Genomic DNA, 16,487 nt, shown 5'->3' with positions numbered 1-16,487 from the left:
TTCTTTTCTTTCTTCCTTTCTTTTCTTTCTTTCTTTCTTTCTTTCTTTCTTTCTTTCTTTCTTTCTTTCTTTCTTTCTTTCTTTCTTTTCTTTCTTTCTTTTCTTTCTTTCTTTTCTTTCTTTCCTTCCTTTCTTTCCTTCCTTTCTTTCCTTCCTTTCTTTCTTTCTTTCTTTCTTTCTTTCTTTCTTTCTTTCTTTCTTTCTTTCTTTCTTTCTTTCTTTCTTTCTTTCTTTCTTTCTTTCTTTCTTTCTTTCTTTCTTTCTTTCTTTCTTTCTTTCTTTCTTTCTTTCTCTCTTTCTTTCTTTCTTTCTTTCTTTCTTTCTTTCTTTCTTTCTTTCTTTCTTTCTCTTTCTTTTTCTCTCTCTCTCTCTCTCTGAGGGAAATTTTTTCCCATTTGTTGCCTAAGAGATGGGAAGGAGGAGTACTTAAGAGATAAAAGATGTAGCCAGGATGGGGAGGAGGGGGAAGGGGTGCAATTTGTTGCAATCTCTTAGCTGGGAGGTTTTCTCTTGGGAAGTGCAGAGATACGGTGAGACTTGGCTGGGGGTCAGGGGCTGGGCTTAGCCCTCTCAGCGCTCTCTTGCTCTCTTTCTCTCAGGGGGATGGCAGGAGAGATGTTTGTGCTCTTGGTGCTGGGCTGTGCCTGAGGGGAGAATTCACTGCTACTGCAGAGTTTTGTCCTTCACTTCTCCTTACCATGGATGAGCCTTTGCTCATAAGAGCAGCTGTTGAACTGGGATGTTTCCAACACTAAACCTCACTGGGAGCGACCCTCACCATCTGCTTCGGTGCCTCGGGGGAAACCCAGGACTCTTACCACCTTCCCTTCTCCAGAGGGAGTTTCTCCCGGCTGCTTGCAGGAGCTCAGCTGCAGCTGCCCAGCCTGGCTGTCTTCCTGCCACTGTTATGGCAGTTTTTTGTTACACTTTCACTCGACACCCTGCATCTGTCCCAACCCCCGTGGCTCTTGCCAGGGATTCAGAGTTCTGTCCACACTTTGTTTGCCACCCTGGGTGTGCTCGGCTCTGCTGTTCCAGCCCACTGCTCTGAGGTTCCTGCTACAGTCCAGCTCACTACCCGCAGTGGCACTCAGACCAGCTGCTCCCCGTGAGTTTCACAAAGGAAGCCATTGTCTCTCATTCTCTGTCACCTGAGCCGCCATTGCCAGGTGGAGAGGCGGCTGAGCTCTCGCCACAGCGCCCCCTGCAGCCGCGGGGGAATCATTGCACCTGCCCTGCCCAGCCGGGAGCCAACAGCACCCCTGCTGGCTGTGACTGTAACTGCACCGAAGGGGAAAGTGCTTGACGGCCAACAGAAGGCTGTTGTTGGGTTTCTGGTTTTCTTTGTTATTGCTGCCATTGTTGTTGTTTCTTTGCCTTGGTTTAACTATTCTAAACAAAAACTCTTATTCTTTTAATATATCTGAGCCTGAAAGCCACATAATTTCAAAATTATAATAATTTGGAGAGAAGGGGGGTCATATTTTCCATCTCAGAAGGATTCATACCTTCCTTGGCAGACACCTCTCTTTATAAACTGAGTCTTCAGTTCAGAATCCAAAATTCACCATCTGCAGGCAGTGAATAGTCACCCCGAATTACAGAATTTTGCCCTGACTCCACTGTTCTACTGGGCCTCTTGTGCCTCCAGTTGGAAGGGGGAGGTGCAGCAGCCCCTAGTTTTTAGGGGAAGTCTGAAATTGGAGAATGTGGTTTCTAAAGCAAGATAAAGATTAACAAAGAGACACCATTTCTCCCAGGATAACAAAAAATTTGTATTTTGGTCCCAATAGCAGGGCAATGGGTCCTGTACCCCTGGCACTGGGAGGGAGAATGGGCAGCACTGGACACACTGTGCAGCCCCACATGGGGTTCCCCCCTACTCGTCATCACCTCCCCAGGCAGGTTGGGCATCCATGGGGGCCATGGGGGGAAAAACACAGGTGTGGGTGCCCACGGATGGGGAGCTCCAGTGACCCCCAGTGCCCCCAGCCACCCCAGTTTAATGGCACATTCTCATAGATGTCACTGAATCCTCGCAGTCACTCACGGGGTCTCAGCAGCTCCGTGTTGGTCACTTGTGGTTCCCGGGGAGAGGAAGCACAGGGAACCCATCTGGGAGTCCTGCAAGAGACATCAGCTGGGGGAACCCAATTAGAGGGTGGAACCCACGGGTGACTGCAGCGACGCAGCCTCATGTTTCATGGGCGGGCACCCCATGCTGCAAAGAGGGGGGCCGTCGGTGGCCGAGACATGCCGGGGGCAAACGTGGCACCGTGGCAGGCAGTGGAGCTGTTGGGGACGCAAGTCTTCGTGGAAGCGCAGCAAAGAAAAAAGTGTAGGATCACAGTCTGTGATTCCAAGGGAGTTTATGAAAGATCCACGGGCTCAGGGCAAAGGGAGAGGAAGAGGGACAGAGAGCAAGGGGCGGAGAAGGGTGAGGAACCAGAGGGTACGAACCGAGAACAAAGGGATGCAGAGGCTTAAAAGGAGAGGGAAGAGGGGAGTGGTTAGCTCCAAGGAGCCAACCAGGGAAAGCCAGAGGGGAGGAGATAAGGAGGGGAAAAGGGGGTACAACCAATGGTTTACAGCAGAGGAGGGTACAAACTCAGGAAGCAAATAATATACTCAGCTAGGGAGTGGTTTCTAGAACATGAACCATATACAGCTCGTGTTAATATGCATACCCTAAATCCTACTAGCACACTGCAACGGGTGACATGTCCCTGGTCCCTCCCCTGTACTCACCCTCTGCCCACTCGATACTCACCACATGGGTGTTCAGCACCTCCCCCTGCTTTGGGGGGGCCAGGGGCTCCAGGAGGGCCCTGCAGGGATAAAGAGGTGTGGGGTAGCAGTCTGGGGAAGGGGCATAAGGGGAGTCATGGCCAGAGCCCCCCACTCACCTATCCTGGGATTTCCTGGCGGCTGCAAGGAAAAGGGGGTTAGGTGCGATCTTGGGGTCCCCAGGGCATCTGATCCCCCCTGAGCTCTCACTGTGCCCCAGATTCCCTCCAGGACCCCCAAGCACCACGAAGACCTCCATAACTGCAAGCTTGGCATGCAGGGGGACTCCCCCAGGATCCCTGAAGAACCCCCAACATCACTGCATGGTCCTACAAACTCCTCCGCAAAGACCCCAGGTACTCCCAGTGCCACCCAAGTATTCATCAAGGCCTCTCTGGGATGGACAAGGACCCTCCAAAAATCCCCAAGCTCACCGGGACCTCAAGCTTAGGTCACTGGGGGCTCAGCCCCACCCAACTCAGGGGCTTTGATCACTGCCCCATTGCCCCCCAAAACTGGGGACATCCCATTGCCCTTCAGGACCCCTGTCCCCCTCCACTATCACCCACCCAGGCTGTGCCACCAGTGACAGCCTCCAATGACAGCCAGGAGCAGCACCAGGAACAGGAGGGTTCTGCCAACATTCACAGCCACTTCTGGAGACAGAGGGAATACATGACACATTGGCGTCACCTGTCACCCAAGGGGTCCTGCTCACACCGGTGACCCCGTGTCACCCCACCTGTGCCCCAGTGTCCTCATGTTGTCACCTCCAGGGCCAGCTCTGGGCTGAGCGCCCGGAACACGCGGTGCCTGCCCGGCTGGTTGGTGGCCACACACTGATGAGTGCTGGAATGTCCCACGTCGATGTCCCCAAGCTCCAGGAGGGGACCCTGGGACACCTCCTGTCCATTGTACAGCCAGGTGAAGGTGACAGGTGCTGAGTCCACCTGCACCAAGCAGCGCAGGGTCACAGGGTCACCTGCGCGCACCTGAAGAGCCGGGGGGCCAGGGGTGATGGTGGCATTGGCCACGGGCACTGCAGGGACAGAGATGGGGCTGAGGTTGGGGGAGGGGCTGGAACACCATGTTGTGGGATGGGGTGATGGGTGTGGGATGGGTGGAATTAGGGATGCCATGGGCGGGGTCGCCCTGAGCCCGAGGGTCCTGCTCACCTGAGACAGAGACATTCAGTGCAGGGCTATCAGCCATACTATCTCTGTGGCTATTTCGGCACTGGTAGTGATCGCTGTCCTTGTCCCCAGCCTTGTTCAACTCCAGGTGGGGACCAGTGCCCAGCGGTGCGGGGAGAAGGACAGGGGACGTGTTCCTGTGGCCACTGCACTGCTCAACACCAGCTGGTCACCCAGTGCCACCTGTTCCCCAGAGGTCTGCGCCGCCAGGGACACCCCAGAGAGTGTGACCCCTGTGGGTGGACACTGGTGGGATGGGGAACACAGGGAGAGGAAGGAAGTGGAGGGAGATTGGAGAAGCGTGGAGGTGATCCCAGTGAGGGAGAAAGGGACCCACAAAGAGGTGCATGGACCCGATGACTATGCAGAGACAGCAGTGAGTGACTGGGGGGAGAGATGTAAATAGGCAGATTGGAAAAGAAGAGCAGAGATGGTGTGACGACATGGGAAGGGATGAGGGTTATTGGTGAGCGATGGGGACACAGAGACATTGATATGGGATCCGGGGAGGCTGTGGGGTTGCCATGCCCATCCCCGCACTCACTGCGCACCGTGACGCGGAGCCGGGCGCTGCTCTTCCGCACGGCCCCCGCCTCGGAGCGCACCTCGCAGCTGTAACTGCCCAAGTGGGAGACTCCCACGGTGGGCAGCAGGAGCTGCAGGGACCCCTGCAGGCCCCCCAGCAACTGCCCGTCCCAGTAGAAGAGGTGCAGGAGGGGGGCTCGGGGCCGCAGGGGGCTGGGGGTGCTGAGGCAGCTGAGATTCAGGGGGGACCCCTCAGTGGGCTCGGGGGGACCCTCCAGCTCCAGCACCAGCACCGGGAAGAGCTCTGGGAAGGAGATGGGAGGTGCAGATGATGATCCTTAGTGTGCTGGGGACAGGCTGTGGGGTGCCGAGCTGTGGGGCTGTCGGGGTTTCGGGGTGCTCACAGTGCACTGTCACTGTCACCGGCTTCAACTGCTCCGACACCGGTGACGTTGTGATGCTCACCAAGCCTCTGCAGTGGTAGTGACCACTGTGGTGCAGCTGCAGGGGGGACAGGGACAGCTCGGTCCCATGTATAGATGTCCCTAGTTCCTCCTTCTCGCGGTAGAAGGACACCGAGGTGACAGGGAAGTTCTCCCTGACCCAGCAGCACAGTGTCACCGTGTCCCCCCTCAGCAGCGGCCGCACTGGCACCTGGAGCACCAGCCAGTCTGGGGACAAGTGGGGACACATCACACCGGCATGTCCCGATGGCACTTGGAAGCCCTCACTCTGTCACCTCCAACACCCCAGTGGTCCCCAATTCCAGCAGGGAACTCCCTTCAACCTGGGCTGCTCTGGGATGTCCCCATGTGCAGAACACAGGCTCTGGTCACACCAGGGAGTTGACCCAGGCAGCAGAGCTCACCCAGAGCTCTCGGGGTCCCCACAGGTACCAGGCTGGGGACACAAATCCTCCTCACCATTTAAGACGCTCACGGAGGGGCTGATCCCAGTGCCAGGTCTGTAACATCTGTAGGTGCCACTCTTGGAGACAATCAACTGGTCAGCTGCATTCTGCCACCAGAGATGCCCATTCTTGTACCAGGTGGTGTCACCAGATGTCCCCGAACCCTGACAGGTCAGTGTCACACTCTGTCCCACAGCACTGCTGGTGTCCAGGAGGGTTCCACGAGGAGCTGGGTGGTCTGAGCACCTGCAGGTGACAGGGGACACCCGCCTGCCAAGGCCAGCTCAGAGCTGGGGACAGCGGGATGGGGACATGCCATCTGCCGTAGGTCTCACCAGCGAGGCTGAGGGTCTGGGCTGGAAGGGAGAAGGGAGAGGGGCTGGGTGAGGGTGGCACCACGGGGACAGTGGCACCCGGGAGGTGTAGTGTGGCATTGTCCCCAAATTGTCCCGGTGAGGACAGAGTGACATGGTGTCGGAGTTTAGGGAAGGCCTGGAATTTTTCTCCATCACTGTTACGAAGCAACAAATAGTTGGGTGTTTAGAGCCATCAGGTCTTTTTTAAAAGACAAATGGTGTGCTTGGGCAGGGCAGGGTAAGGGAAGACCCTGTCCTTGGAACGCTCCCTCTCTTGGTTCAGAAGCTGAGAGGAGAGGCTGCTCTTTGCTTTTCAGCTGCGACCAGAGGAAATCCAACTGTGCCCTGTTTTTTTTCTTCTCCTGGCTGGGTGAGCTTTGATTCAACCTTTTTTCCCACTGGGAAGTGCACGTTTCCCCGGGCTGCGTTTTCTCGCAGCAGCTGCCGGGAGAGTCCGGCTGCCTCTGCCGCCTGCCCCCGCCCTCTGCCGCACGAGACCGCTGCATCTGCTGTGACTGCAGAAATCCTTGCTGCCTCGGTAGCTAGCCAGGAGAGAGCCAGCTCCTACCCCTGCCGCCCTGCTTTTTGCCGCTCAGAGCTTCCCTGCCTTTTTTTCAGCCTGCCCACCATTACCAGCTGCGTGAGGCTGACCTGACCCTGCGCCACAGCACCACCTGCAGCCGCTTGGGAGTCATCACACCTGCCCTGCCCGGCCGGGAGCTCAACAGCTCCCCTGCTGCTTGCAACTGTGATTACACCACATGGGAAAAAGCTCGGCAGCTCACAAGTCATCTGCTATTGGTTTCTGGTTCTAGTTGTGGTTGCTATTATTGTTATTGCTTGTTTATAGATACTAGTAAAGAATTGATATTCCTTTTCCCATACATTTGCCTGAACGCCCTTGATTTTCAAAATTAAAATAATTCGGAGGGAGGGGATGAATCACATTTTCTGTCCTAAGGGAGGGTTCAACCTCTCTTGGCAGACACCTGTCTTTCAAACCAAGACACATGGATGCCTCGGGGGCGGGGACACCACCGTCACTCCGTGCTCAGGCAGGACATGGGGACACTGTGGACACTCCAGACATGAGGACACCACAGCCACCCCGTGCTGGCACAGGTCACCCCCACCAGCCCCACAGCACCTGTCCCCATATCCCATCCCAACAGTCCTTGTCCCCTTGTTCCCTTGTCCCTGTCCCTGTCCCCACAGCTGCCCCAGCCCCATGGTGCCTCCCCACTCCCCCATTACTGTCCCCACCTTTCTGTCCCCTCTCTCCTGTCCCCACTGCCAGCCCACTACCCCAGTAACCCAGACCGTGACCCCCCGAGGGGGGCTGGGTTGGGATTAGGGTGGGGAGGACTCAATCCCTGAGCACCGTCAAGGGCAAAACAGACTCGATTTGGGGCAAATAATTGCATTTATTATCCATCAAAATGAAAAACGAGAAGTAAAATAAACCTGAAAAACTCCTTTCCCCCACCCATCCCTCCTGAGCCGGGGGCTTCTCCAGGGCTGCAGGGTGTCCCTTGTGTCCCCCGGGGTGTCCCTTGTGTCCCTCGGGGTGTCCCCAGCACCCCCTGCCAGCTCCGGCCATTTCGGGTCAAGCTGCGCTGGTCCCACGCGGGTTTTCCCAGATCCATGGGGCTCAGAGGGACAGAGGGGTGGTGGCCACGGGCGGGGAGGGGACAGGGCCAGCTGCCGGCAGTTCCTGGTGGCCACGGGGAGGGGACAGGGCCAGCTGCTGGCAGCTAGGGAGTGGATGGGAAAGCCTCTGGGGATACTGGGAGCACTGGGAGGGGAAAGAGACCCCACATGGGACCTCCACACTGGTGGCCACCCCCTGTGTCCCATGGGAGCCGGAGGGGGACACACACGAGGGGTGCCCAGGGGAGGGGATCTCCAGTGCCCCCAGTGTCCACAGTGCCTCCAGTGTCCCCAGTGTCACAGCGCATTGCCATAGATGTCGCCAGAGTCCTGCTGTCGCCCGTGGGGTCCTGGCAGCTCCGCGTAGGTCACCTGGGGGAATGTGGCACGGGGGGGCCCTGCGAGAGGCAGTGATTGGGGCGGGTGACACCCGAGGGTGACATGTCCCTGTCCCCGTCCCCGTCCCCGTCCCTGTCCCTGTCCCTGTCCCTGTCCCTGTCCCTGTCCCCAACACCCGTACTCACCCTCTGCCCTCGCGGTGCTCACGACCTGGGTGTAAAGCACCTCCCCATCCTCCGGGGGGACCGAGGGGACCCTGTGGGGATAAGGGGGTGGCTGTGGCTGTGGCGTTGTGGGGTGGGGATAAAGGGGGTCAGGACTGCAGCTCCCCACTCACCTGTCTTGGGGCTTCCTGGTGGCTGCAAAAGAAAGAGGAGTGGGGTTGACAATGAGGTCCCTGGGGCCACTGAAACCTCCCAGGACCCTTGATTGCCCCCGGGACTCCTAAGCATCCCTGAACCCCCAAAACCCCTGAACCACGCCAAAGCTCAAGATCCCCTGAGCACCCAGAGCTCCCAAATACGGCGGAAAGGGGAGATCTCCCAATTCCCGCAGGACCCCAGAAAAACCCCAAAATCCCAACACCACCTCAAACCCCACAGGAGCCTAGTTAAGGTCACTGGGGGCTCAGCTCCACCCAAGGAAGAGGCAGTGGGTGCTGCACATTGCTGTCCCAGTCTGGGGGGCTTCCCACCGCTGCCCAGCCCACAGTGTCACCCACCCATGCGGTGCCACCAGCGCCAGCCCAGGATGGCAGCCAGGAGCAGAACCAGGAGCAACAGGGAACCACCAACCCCTTCGGCCACTTCTGGGGACAGAGAAGGACACATTGAGGTCACAAAGAACCTCAAAGGTCCTGCACTCCCCGTGACCCCGTATGACCCCCACCTGTGACACCTGTGCCCCAGTGTCCCCGCAGTGTCACCTCCAGGGCCAGCTCTGGGCTGAGTGCCCGGAACACACGGTGCTCATCCAGCTGGTTGGTGGCCACGCACTGGTAGGTGCCAGAATGTCCCACATCGACGTCCCCAAGCTCCAGGAGGGGACCCTGGGCCACTTCATGCCCATTGTGCAGCCAGGTGAAGGTGACAGGTGCTGAGTCCACCTTCACCGAGCAGCGCAGGGTCACGGGGTCACCTCTGTGCACCTGGAGTGCCGGGGGGCCAGGGGTGATGGTGGCATTGGCCACGGGCACTGCGGGGACAGAGACGGGGCTGAGGGTGGGGGAGGGGCTGGCAACAGGTTTGGGTGGAGGGGATGGAGGGAAATGAGGGCAGGATGGGGGATGCCGTGTTTGGGGTCACCCCCAGCCCGAGGGTCCTGGTCACCCAGGACAGTGACAATCAATGGGTCACTTTCAACCGTGCTGTCCCCGTCACTGACCTGGCACTGGTAGCGGCCACTATCATTGTCCCCAACCTTGCTGAGCTCCAGGCGGAGCCAATGCCCAGCGGCGTCCCCGAGCCCTCCCAGTGCCAGGAGAAGGACAGGGGACCTGTCCCCGCGGCCACCGTGCAGCTCAGCACCAGGCTGTCACCCAGTGCCACCTGTCCCCCGGGGAGGCTGTGCTGACAGGGACACCCCTCATACTGGGATCCCTGTGGGGGGACATGGGTGTGATGGGGACATGAGGAGGGGAGGGAGGAGATGTAGGAGAGGGTGGAGGAGACCCGAGTGGGTGAGAAAGGGAGTGGTGGGAGATTCAGGGATGGGAGACATGGAAAAGGATATAGGGGACCCCGGAGAGGGATGAGGGGATGCAGACAGGGGTGGTGCAACCTGGGGACAGTGGGGGGACCTCCAGTCGGACTGGGTGTCCCCAGTTGTGTCTGGGCGACCCGGAAGGCTTTCAGGGAAGGATGGGGGTCCCCAGGCGGTGATGGGAGATGGGAACGGTGACCCCAAAGCCACTGGGGAGAGGCTGTGGGGATGTCGGGGTGGCGGCTGTGGGGTGCTCACCATGCACTGTCACTGTCACTGTCACTGGCTTAGACTCTGACACCAGTGATGTTCCGAAGCTCACCCAGCCCTTGCAGCGATAGCTGCCACTGTGGTTCAGCTGCGGGGGGACAGGGACAGCTCGGTCCCATTGATGGCCCAGCCCAGTTCCTCCTCCTCGCGGTAGAAGGACACCGAGGTTACAGGGGAGTTCTGCCAGCTCCGGCAGCGCAGTGTCACGGTGTCCCCCTCCAGCAGCGGCCACGCTGGCACCTGCAGCACCAACGAGTCTGGGGACAAGTGGGGAGACGTCACACCAGCATGTCCCAATGGATCTGGGACCCCCCACTCTGTCACCTCCAACACCTCAGGGGTCCCCAATTCCAGGAGGGAAGTCCTCTCACATTGGGATGTTCTGGGATGTCCCCATGTGCAGGACACAGGCTCTGGTCACACCAGGGGATGACCCAGGAAGCAGAGCTCACCCAGAGACCTCAGGGTCCCCGTGGGTGCCAGGCTGGGGACACAAACCTCCCTCACCGTCTGAGACCTATCACCCACTCCGGATGGCAGGCAATGGGCCATCCTTAGCTATTATCACTTGCTAACGACCCACCCCGCATGACAGGCAATGGGCCATCAGGGACCCACCGTGTGACTCATGGACTTATCTCATCCCATTGTGGGATGCTCTGCCCAGGAGGGAGGAGCCAGGTGCTCCCACCTGGATATAACCTGGCCTTGGAACTGCCTGAGCTAGCCCTGTCTACTGGGTTCCCAGAGGACAAGAGCTACCACTAGATCTTCAGCTAGAGACTAGACCTTCACAGGATCACCGCTTCAACTGGACTACTTCAGTTAGACTGCTACTACCACCCTAACAGGGTGTTAGGTTGTATCTGACTTTGTCAGTGCTTTTCCTTGTATTATTTCACTTATTTTTAATTTCAATCTTGACTTGTGATCTCCCACTGGTTTGTTTTCAAACCAACACATATTTTGGCGCCCAACGTGAGGCACGACCTGGGGAAACGCAGAAATCCTAGCACCATGATGCTCAGCTTATCTATATGGGTATTGTATCTCGCTCTCTATAGTTTTCCTCAAATGGGATACTATCTGCCTGTCATATTGCTCCTGTTGCGACCAGGGAATGGCATGAGAATTGCTCTATTGGTTTATTATGCCTATGGCATGGTTACCTGTGAGGCAATGAACACCATTCGTTATATATACTCGACTTTGTCTGCCTGGCCTAACCTGAGCTGCCTCGTCTGGGACCTCCTCAGCAATCGCACCCAGCCTCTGGGGCTAGGAAGAGAGAGCGGTTTCTTCCAACATTTCAGGTCAGGCACAGCTGTCCTTGACAATATTGAGTTCTCCCTGGATGCTAAGGATGGCATAATCTTCCTGTCAGTTCTGTTTTCTTTTTTCTCTGCAACCAGCACCGTGTACCTCATGCTGAAGATCAGAACAATATTTTGTCTTCTTGAGGAGCAGAAACAAAGCAAATCAGAACAGCCGAAGCCCGTAGCAGTTGCCCCCGTCCAGAAAAAGAAATCAAAGAGCAAATCAGTCCGCACAGCGACTGATGGGGATGCGGCAGGACCATCTCACCAAGCAGAAGAGACAGAGCCGGAGATCATCACTCGCTCTCTATCCCTGGGGGAGCTGCGGGACCTACGGAGAGAATTCACCCGGCAGGCAAACGAGTCCATCCTGACCTGGCTGCTCCGTATCTGGGATGCCGCAGCTAACGACACCATTCTGGATGGAAGTGAGGCCAGGCAACTGGGATCCCTGTCCCAGGATGTGGTTATTGACCAGGGGATTGGGAGAACCCAGGAAACTCTCAGCCTCTGGCGGCGATTGCTGGCGAGTGTACGGGACAGATACCTGTGCAAAGAAGACCTCCAGATGCACCAAAGGAAATGGAACACAATAGAACAAGGTATCCGATGCCTGAGGGAATTGGCCGTACTAGAGATCATTTTCTCGGACAACGAGAGATTCCCCAAGAGCCCAGATAACGTCCAGTGCACTTCACAAATGTGGCTAAGATTCGCGCGGCTTGGACCAGAGATATACTCTCGTTACCTGGCAACACTGCAGTGGAGGGAAGGCGAAGACCAGGTGGGCGTGTTAGCAAACAAACTGAGAATTTATGAGGACACTGTCACCGCTCCACTACGTACCCAGGTCTCATCAGTGGAAACAAACCTGGCCGAGCAAGTCCGGAGCTTGATTGAAGAGAATCAGAAACTAAGGAAAGAGCTCAAAGAAGGATTTTTCCATGTCACACCGAAACCAACCAGAGTCTCTGCCATCAGGAGCAGACGTCCCCCAGCCAGGGAAAGAAGACAAACTCCACGACGTGACCTCTGGTTTTTCCTTCAGGAGCATGGGGAAGACATGAGAAAGTGGGATAGGAAACCCACCTCCACCTTAGCAGCCCGGGTACGTGAATTGAAAACAGAAACATCCACGTCAGGAGGCTCATCTAGGTACAACACCGCCCCAGTCTCTTGTGGACAGAACCCCCGACAGAATGGAAGTGATAATATGACTGATCCTCTTGAAGGGACCTCAGGAACACATTTACAGGAGAAGAACATCGTGCACCAAAAACAGGATTAGAGGAGCCCTGCCTCTAGCCAGGTAGAGGAAAGGGACAATCGGATCTATTGGACTGTGTGGATCCGATGGCCTGGCACGTTTGACCCACAAAGATACACGGCTTTGGTTGACACCGGCGCTCAGTGCACCCTGATGCCATCCAGGTATGTGGGGGCCGAATCCATTTCTATTTCTGGGGTGACAGGAGGATCCCAGCAGCTGACTGTACTGGAAGCTGAAGTGAGTTTAACTGGGAATGAGTGGCAGAAACACCCCATTGTGACTGGTCCAGACGCCCCATGCATCCTCGGCATAGATTATCTCAGGAGTGGATATTTCAAGGACCCAAAGGGACATCGCTGGGCTTTTGGGATAGCAGCTGTAGAGACAGAAGACATAAGACAACTGAATACCCTGCCCGGTCTCTCAGATAACCCGTCTGCTGTAGGACTATTGAGAATTGAAGAACAGCGGGTACCAATTGCTACAGCAACAGTGCATCGCCGGCAATACCGCACTGACAGAGACTCTGTGGCCCCCATCCATAAGATGATTCGGGATCTGGAGAGCCAAGGGGTGGTCAGCAAGGCTCACTCACCCTTTAACAGCCCTATATGGCCGGTGCGTAAGTCCAGTGAAGAATGGAGACTGACAGTGGATTACCGTGGCCTGAATGAAGTCACACCACCACTGAGTGCTGCTGTACCGGACATGTTGGAACTTCAGTATGAGCTGGAATCCAAGGCAGCAAAGTGGTATGTGACCATTGATATTGCCAATGCCTTTTTCTCCATTCCTCTGGCAGCAGAGTGCAGGCCTCAGTTTGCTTTCACCTGGAGGGGTGTGCAGTACACATGGAACCGACTGCCCCAGGGGTGGAAGCACAGTCCCACCATCTGCCATGGGCTGATCCAGGCTGCACTGGAAAAGGGTGAGGCTCCAGAACATCTGCAGTATATTGATGACATCATTGTGTGGGGGGACACAGCAACGGAAGTATTTGGGAAAGGAGAGAAAATCATCAGAATTCTCCTGGAAGCCGGTTTCGCCATCAAGAAGAGTAAAGTCAAGGGACCTGCCCGAGAGATCCAGTTCCTGGGAGTAAAGTGGCAAGACGGACGGCGTCAGATTCCTTCTGAGGTCATCAATAAGATCATCGCGATGTCTCCACCAACCAACAAGAAGGAGACACAAGCCTTCCTAGGCGCCATAGGCTTTTGGAGAATGCACATCCCTGAGTACAGCCAGATTGTGAGTCCTCTCTACCTCATAACCCGCAAGAAGAATGATTTCCACTGGGGCCCTGAACAGCAGCAAGCCTTCACCCAGATCAAACAGGAGATCGCTCATGCAGTAGCCCTGGGACCAGTCAGGACAGGACCAGAGGTAAAGAATGTGCTTTACTCTGCAGCCGGGAGCCATGGTCTGTCCTGGAGCCTTGGGCAGAAGGTGCCTGGCGAGACCCGAGGTCGACCACTGGGATTCTGGAGTCGAAGTTACAGAGGGTCTGAAGTCAACTACACTCCCACCGAGAAAGAAATCTTGGCAGCTTACGAAGGAGTCCAAGCCGCCACAGAGGTGATCGGCACAGAAACACAACTTCTCCTTGCACCCCGACTGCCAGTGCTAGGGTGGATGTTCAAGGGAAGGGTTCCCTCTACCCACCATGCCACTGATGCCACGTGGAGCAAATGGATTGCCCTCATCACACAGCGCGCCCGTATTGGAAACCCGAATCGCCCTGGGATTCTGGAAATTATAACAAACTGGCCTGAAGGTGAGACTTTTAAATTATCTTCAGAAGATGCAGAGGAGCAAGTAGCACGTGCCGAGGAAGCACCCCCGTATAATGAACTGCCAGAGAGTGAAAGACGCTATGCCCTCTTCACCGATGGTTCCTGCCGAATTGTAGGCACAGATCGGAAATGGAAAGCTGCAGTATGGAGCCCCACACGACAAGCTGTACAGGCTACTGAGGGACAAGGTGGATCGAGTCAGGTCGCAGAGCTTAAAGCCATCCAACTGGCTTTGGATATTGCCGAACGAGAGAAATGGCCAAGGCTTTATCTCTACACCGACTCTTGGATGGTAGCCAATGCACTGTGGGGATGGTTAGATCGCTGGAGAAAAACTAACTGGCAGCGCAGAGGAAAACCCATCTGGGCCGCTGAGATTTGGCAGGACATCGCCGCCCGGGCAGAAAAGCTGACTGTGAAAGTTCGACACGTGGATGCACATGTACCCAAGAGTCGGGCTAATGAAGAGCATCGTAACAATGAGCAGGTGGACCGAGCTGCCAAGGTGGAAGTGTCACAGGTGGATCTGGACTGGCAGCACAAAGGAGAATTATTTCTAGCTCGTTGGGCCCATGATGCCTCTGGTCATCAAGGGAGAGATGCGACATACAGGTGGGCTCGTGACCGAGGGGTGGACTTGACCATGGACAACATCTCACAGGTCATCCACAGCTGTGAGACTTGCGCTGCAATCAAACAAGCCAAGCGGGTGAAGCCTCTGTGGTATGGTGGACGATGGTCAAAGTACAGGTATGGGGAAGTATGGCAAGTTGACTACATCACACTTCCCCAAACTCGCCAAGGAAAGCGCTACGTGTTGACCATGGTGGAAGCAACCACAGGATGGTTAGAGACCTACCCTGTGCCTCATGCTACTGCCCGGAACACCATCTTGGGTCTGGAAAAGCAAGTCCTGTGGAGACATGGTACCCCTGAGAGAATCGAGTCTGACAATGGAACCCATTTCAAGAATGGCCTCATACGCACCTGGGCTAGAGAACACGGAATTGAATGGATATACCACATCCCCTATCATGCACCAGCTGCTGGGAAAGTTGAACGGTGCAACGGAATACTGAAGACAACTTTGAAGGCACTTGGCGGGGGAACCTTCAAAAATTGGGAACTGAACTTAGCAAAGGCCACCTGGATGGTTAACACAAGGGGTTCTATCAATCGAGCCGGTCCTGCCGAGTCCGAACCTTTGCACACAGTGGATGGAGATAAAGTCCCTGTGGTACACGTAAGAGGTTTTTTAGGAAAGACTGTTTGGATTAGTCCCACCTCAGGCGAAGGCAAACCCATCCGTGGAGTGGTTTTTGCCCAAGGACCTGGTTATACTTGGTGGGTGATGAAGGCAGATGGGGAAACCTGTTGTGTACCACAAGGAGACCTTATCTTGAGTGAGAACTGTGTAGATGGTAATAGAATAAGGGGTGGATAATGTCCTAGGTTGCAATATTGATGTAGTTAAGTATTCTATTACCACCAGCTGTGGGCCATTAGCTGCTATCACCCACTCCGGATGGCAGGCAATGGGCCATCCGTTAGCTATTATCACTTGCTAATGACCCACCCCGCATGACAGGCAATGGGCCATCAGGGACCCACCGTGTGACTCATGGACTTATCTCATCCCATTGTGAGATGCTCTGCTGAGGAGGGAGGAGCCAGGTGTTCCCACCTGGATATAACCTGGCCTTGGAACTGCCTGAGCTAGCCCTGTCTACTGGGTTCCCAGAGGACGAGAGCTACTACTAGATCTTCAGCTGGAGACTAGACCTTCACAGGATCACCGCTTCAACTGGACTACTTCAGTTGGGCTGCTACTACCACCCTAACCGGGTGTTAGGTTGTATCTGACTTTGTCAGTGCTTTTCCTTGTATTATTTCACTTATTTTTAATTTCAATCTTGACTTGTGATCTCCCACTGGTTTGTTTTCAAACCAACACAGACCCTCACGGAGGGGCTGAGCCCAGTGCCGGGTTTGTCACACATGTAGGTGCCACTCTTGGAGACAGTGAAGCTGGCAGGTGCATTCGGCCACCAGCGCTGCCCATCCTTGTACCAGGTGGTGCCATAGGTTGTCCCCGAACCCTGACAGGTCAGTGTCACTCTGTCCCACAGCACCGCTGGTGTCCAGGGGGGATCCACGAGGAGCTGGGTGGTCTGAGCACCTGCAGGTGACAGGGGACACCAGCCTGCCAGGACCAGTGTGTGGCTGGGGAGAACAGGGTGGGGACATGGCATCCCTTGGGGACTCACCAGTGAGGCTGAGGGTCTGGGCTGGAAGGGAGAAAGGACAGGGCTGGGTCAGGACAGCGACACCCAGGGCACGGGGTGTCCCCAAATTGTCCCTGTGGGGGCACCAGATT

The 16,487-nt window shown here is 56.0% G+C and overlaps 1 long non-coding RNA gene across 1 annotated transcript; it reads right to left on the bottom strand.

Moving 5' to 3' along the window:
- Nucleotides 1-7,435: 7,435 nt before the first annotated feature.
- Nucleotides 7,436-8,020, bottom strand: LOC146420359 (uncharacterized). Its single transcript, XR_014849176.1, has 2 exons — nucleotides 7,946-8,020; nucleotides 7,436-7,819 (listed from the first exon to the last, which is right to left on the bottom strand). It is a non-coding gene; the product is annotated as an uncharacterized LOC146420359 (long non-coding RNA).
- Between the last annotated feature and the right edge of the window lie 8,467 nt (nucleotides 8,021-16,487).

This window comes from Lichenostomus cassidix, unplaced genomic scaffold (genome assembly GCF_008360975.1).
Source record: "Lichenostomus cassidix isolate B80296 unplaced genomic scaffold, HeHo_3.0 HiC_scaffold_852, whole genome shotgun sequence".
Lineage (NCBI taxonomy): Eukaryota > Metazoa > Chordata > Aves > Passeriformes > Meliphagidae > Lichenostomus > Lichenostomus cassidix.
This window is presented reverse-complemented; position numbering and strand designations above follow the sequence as displayed.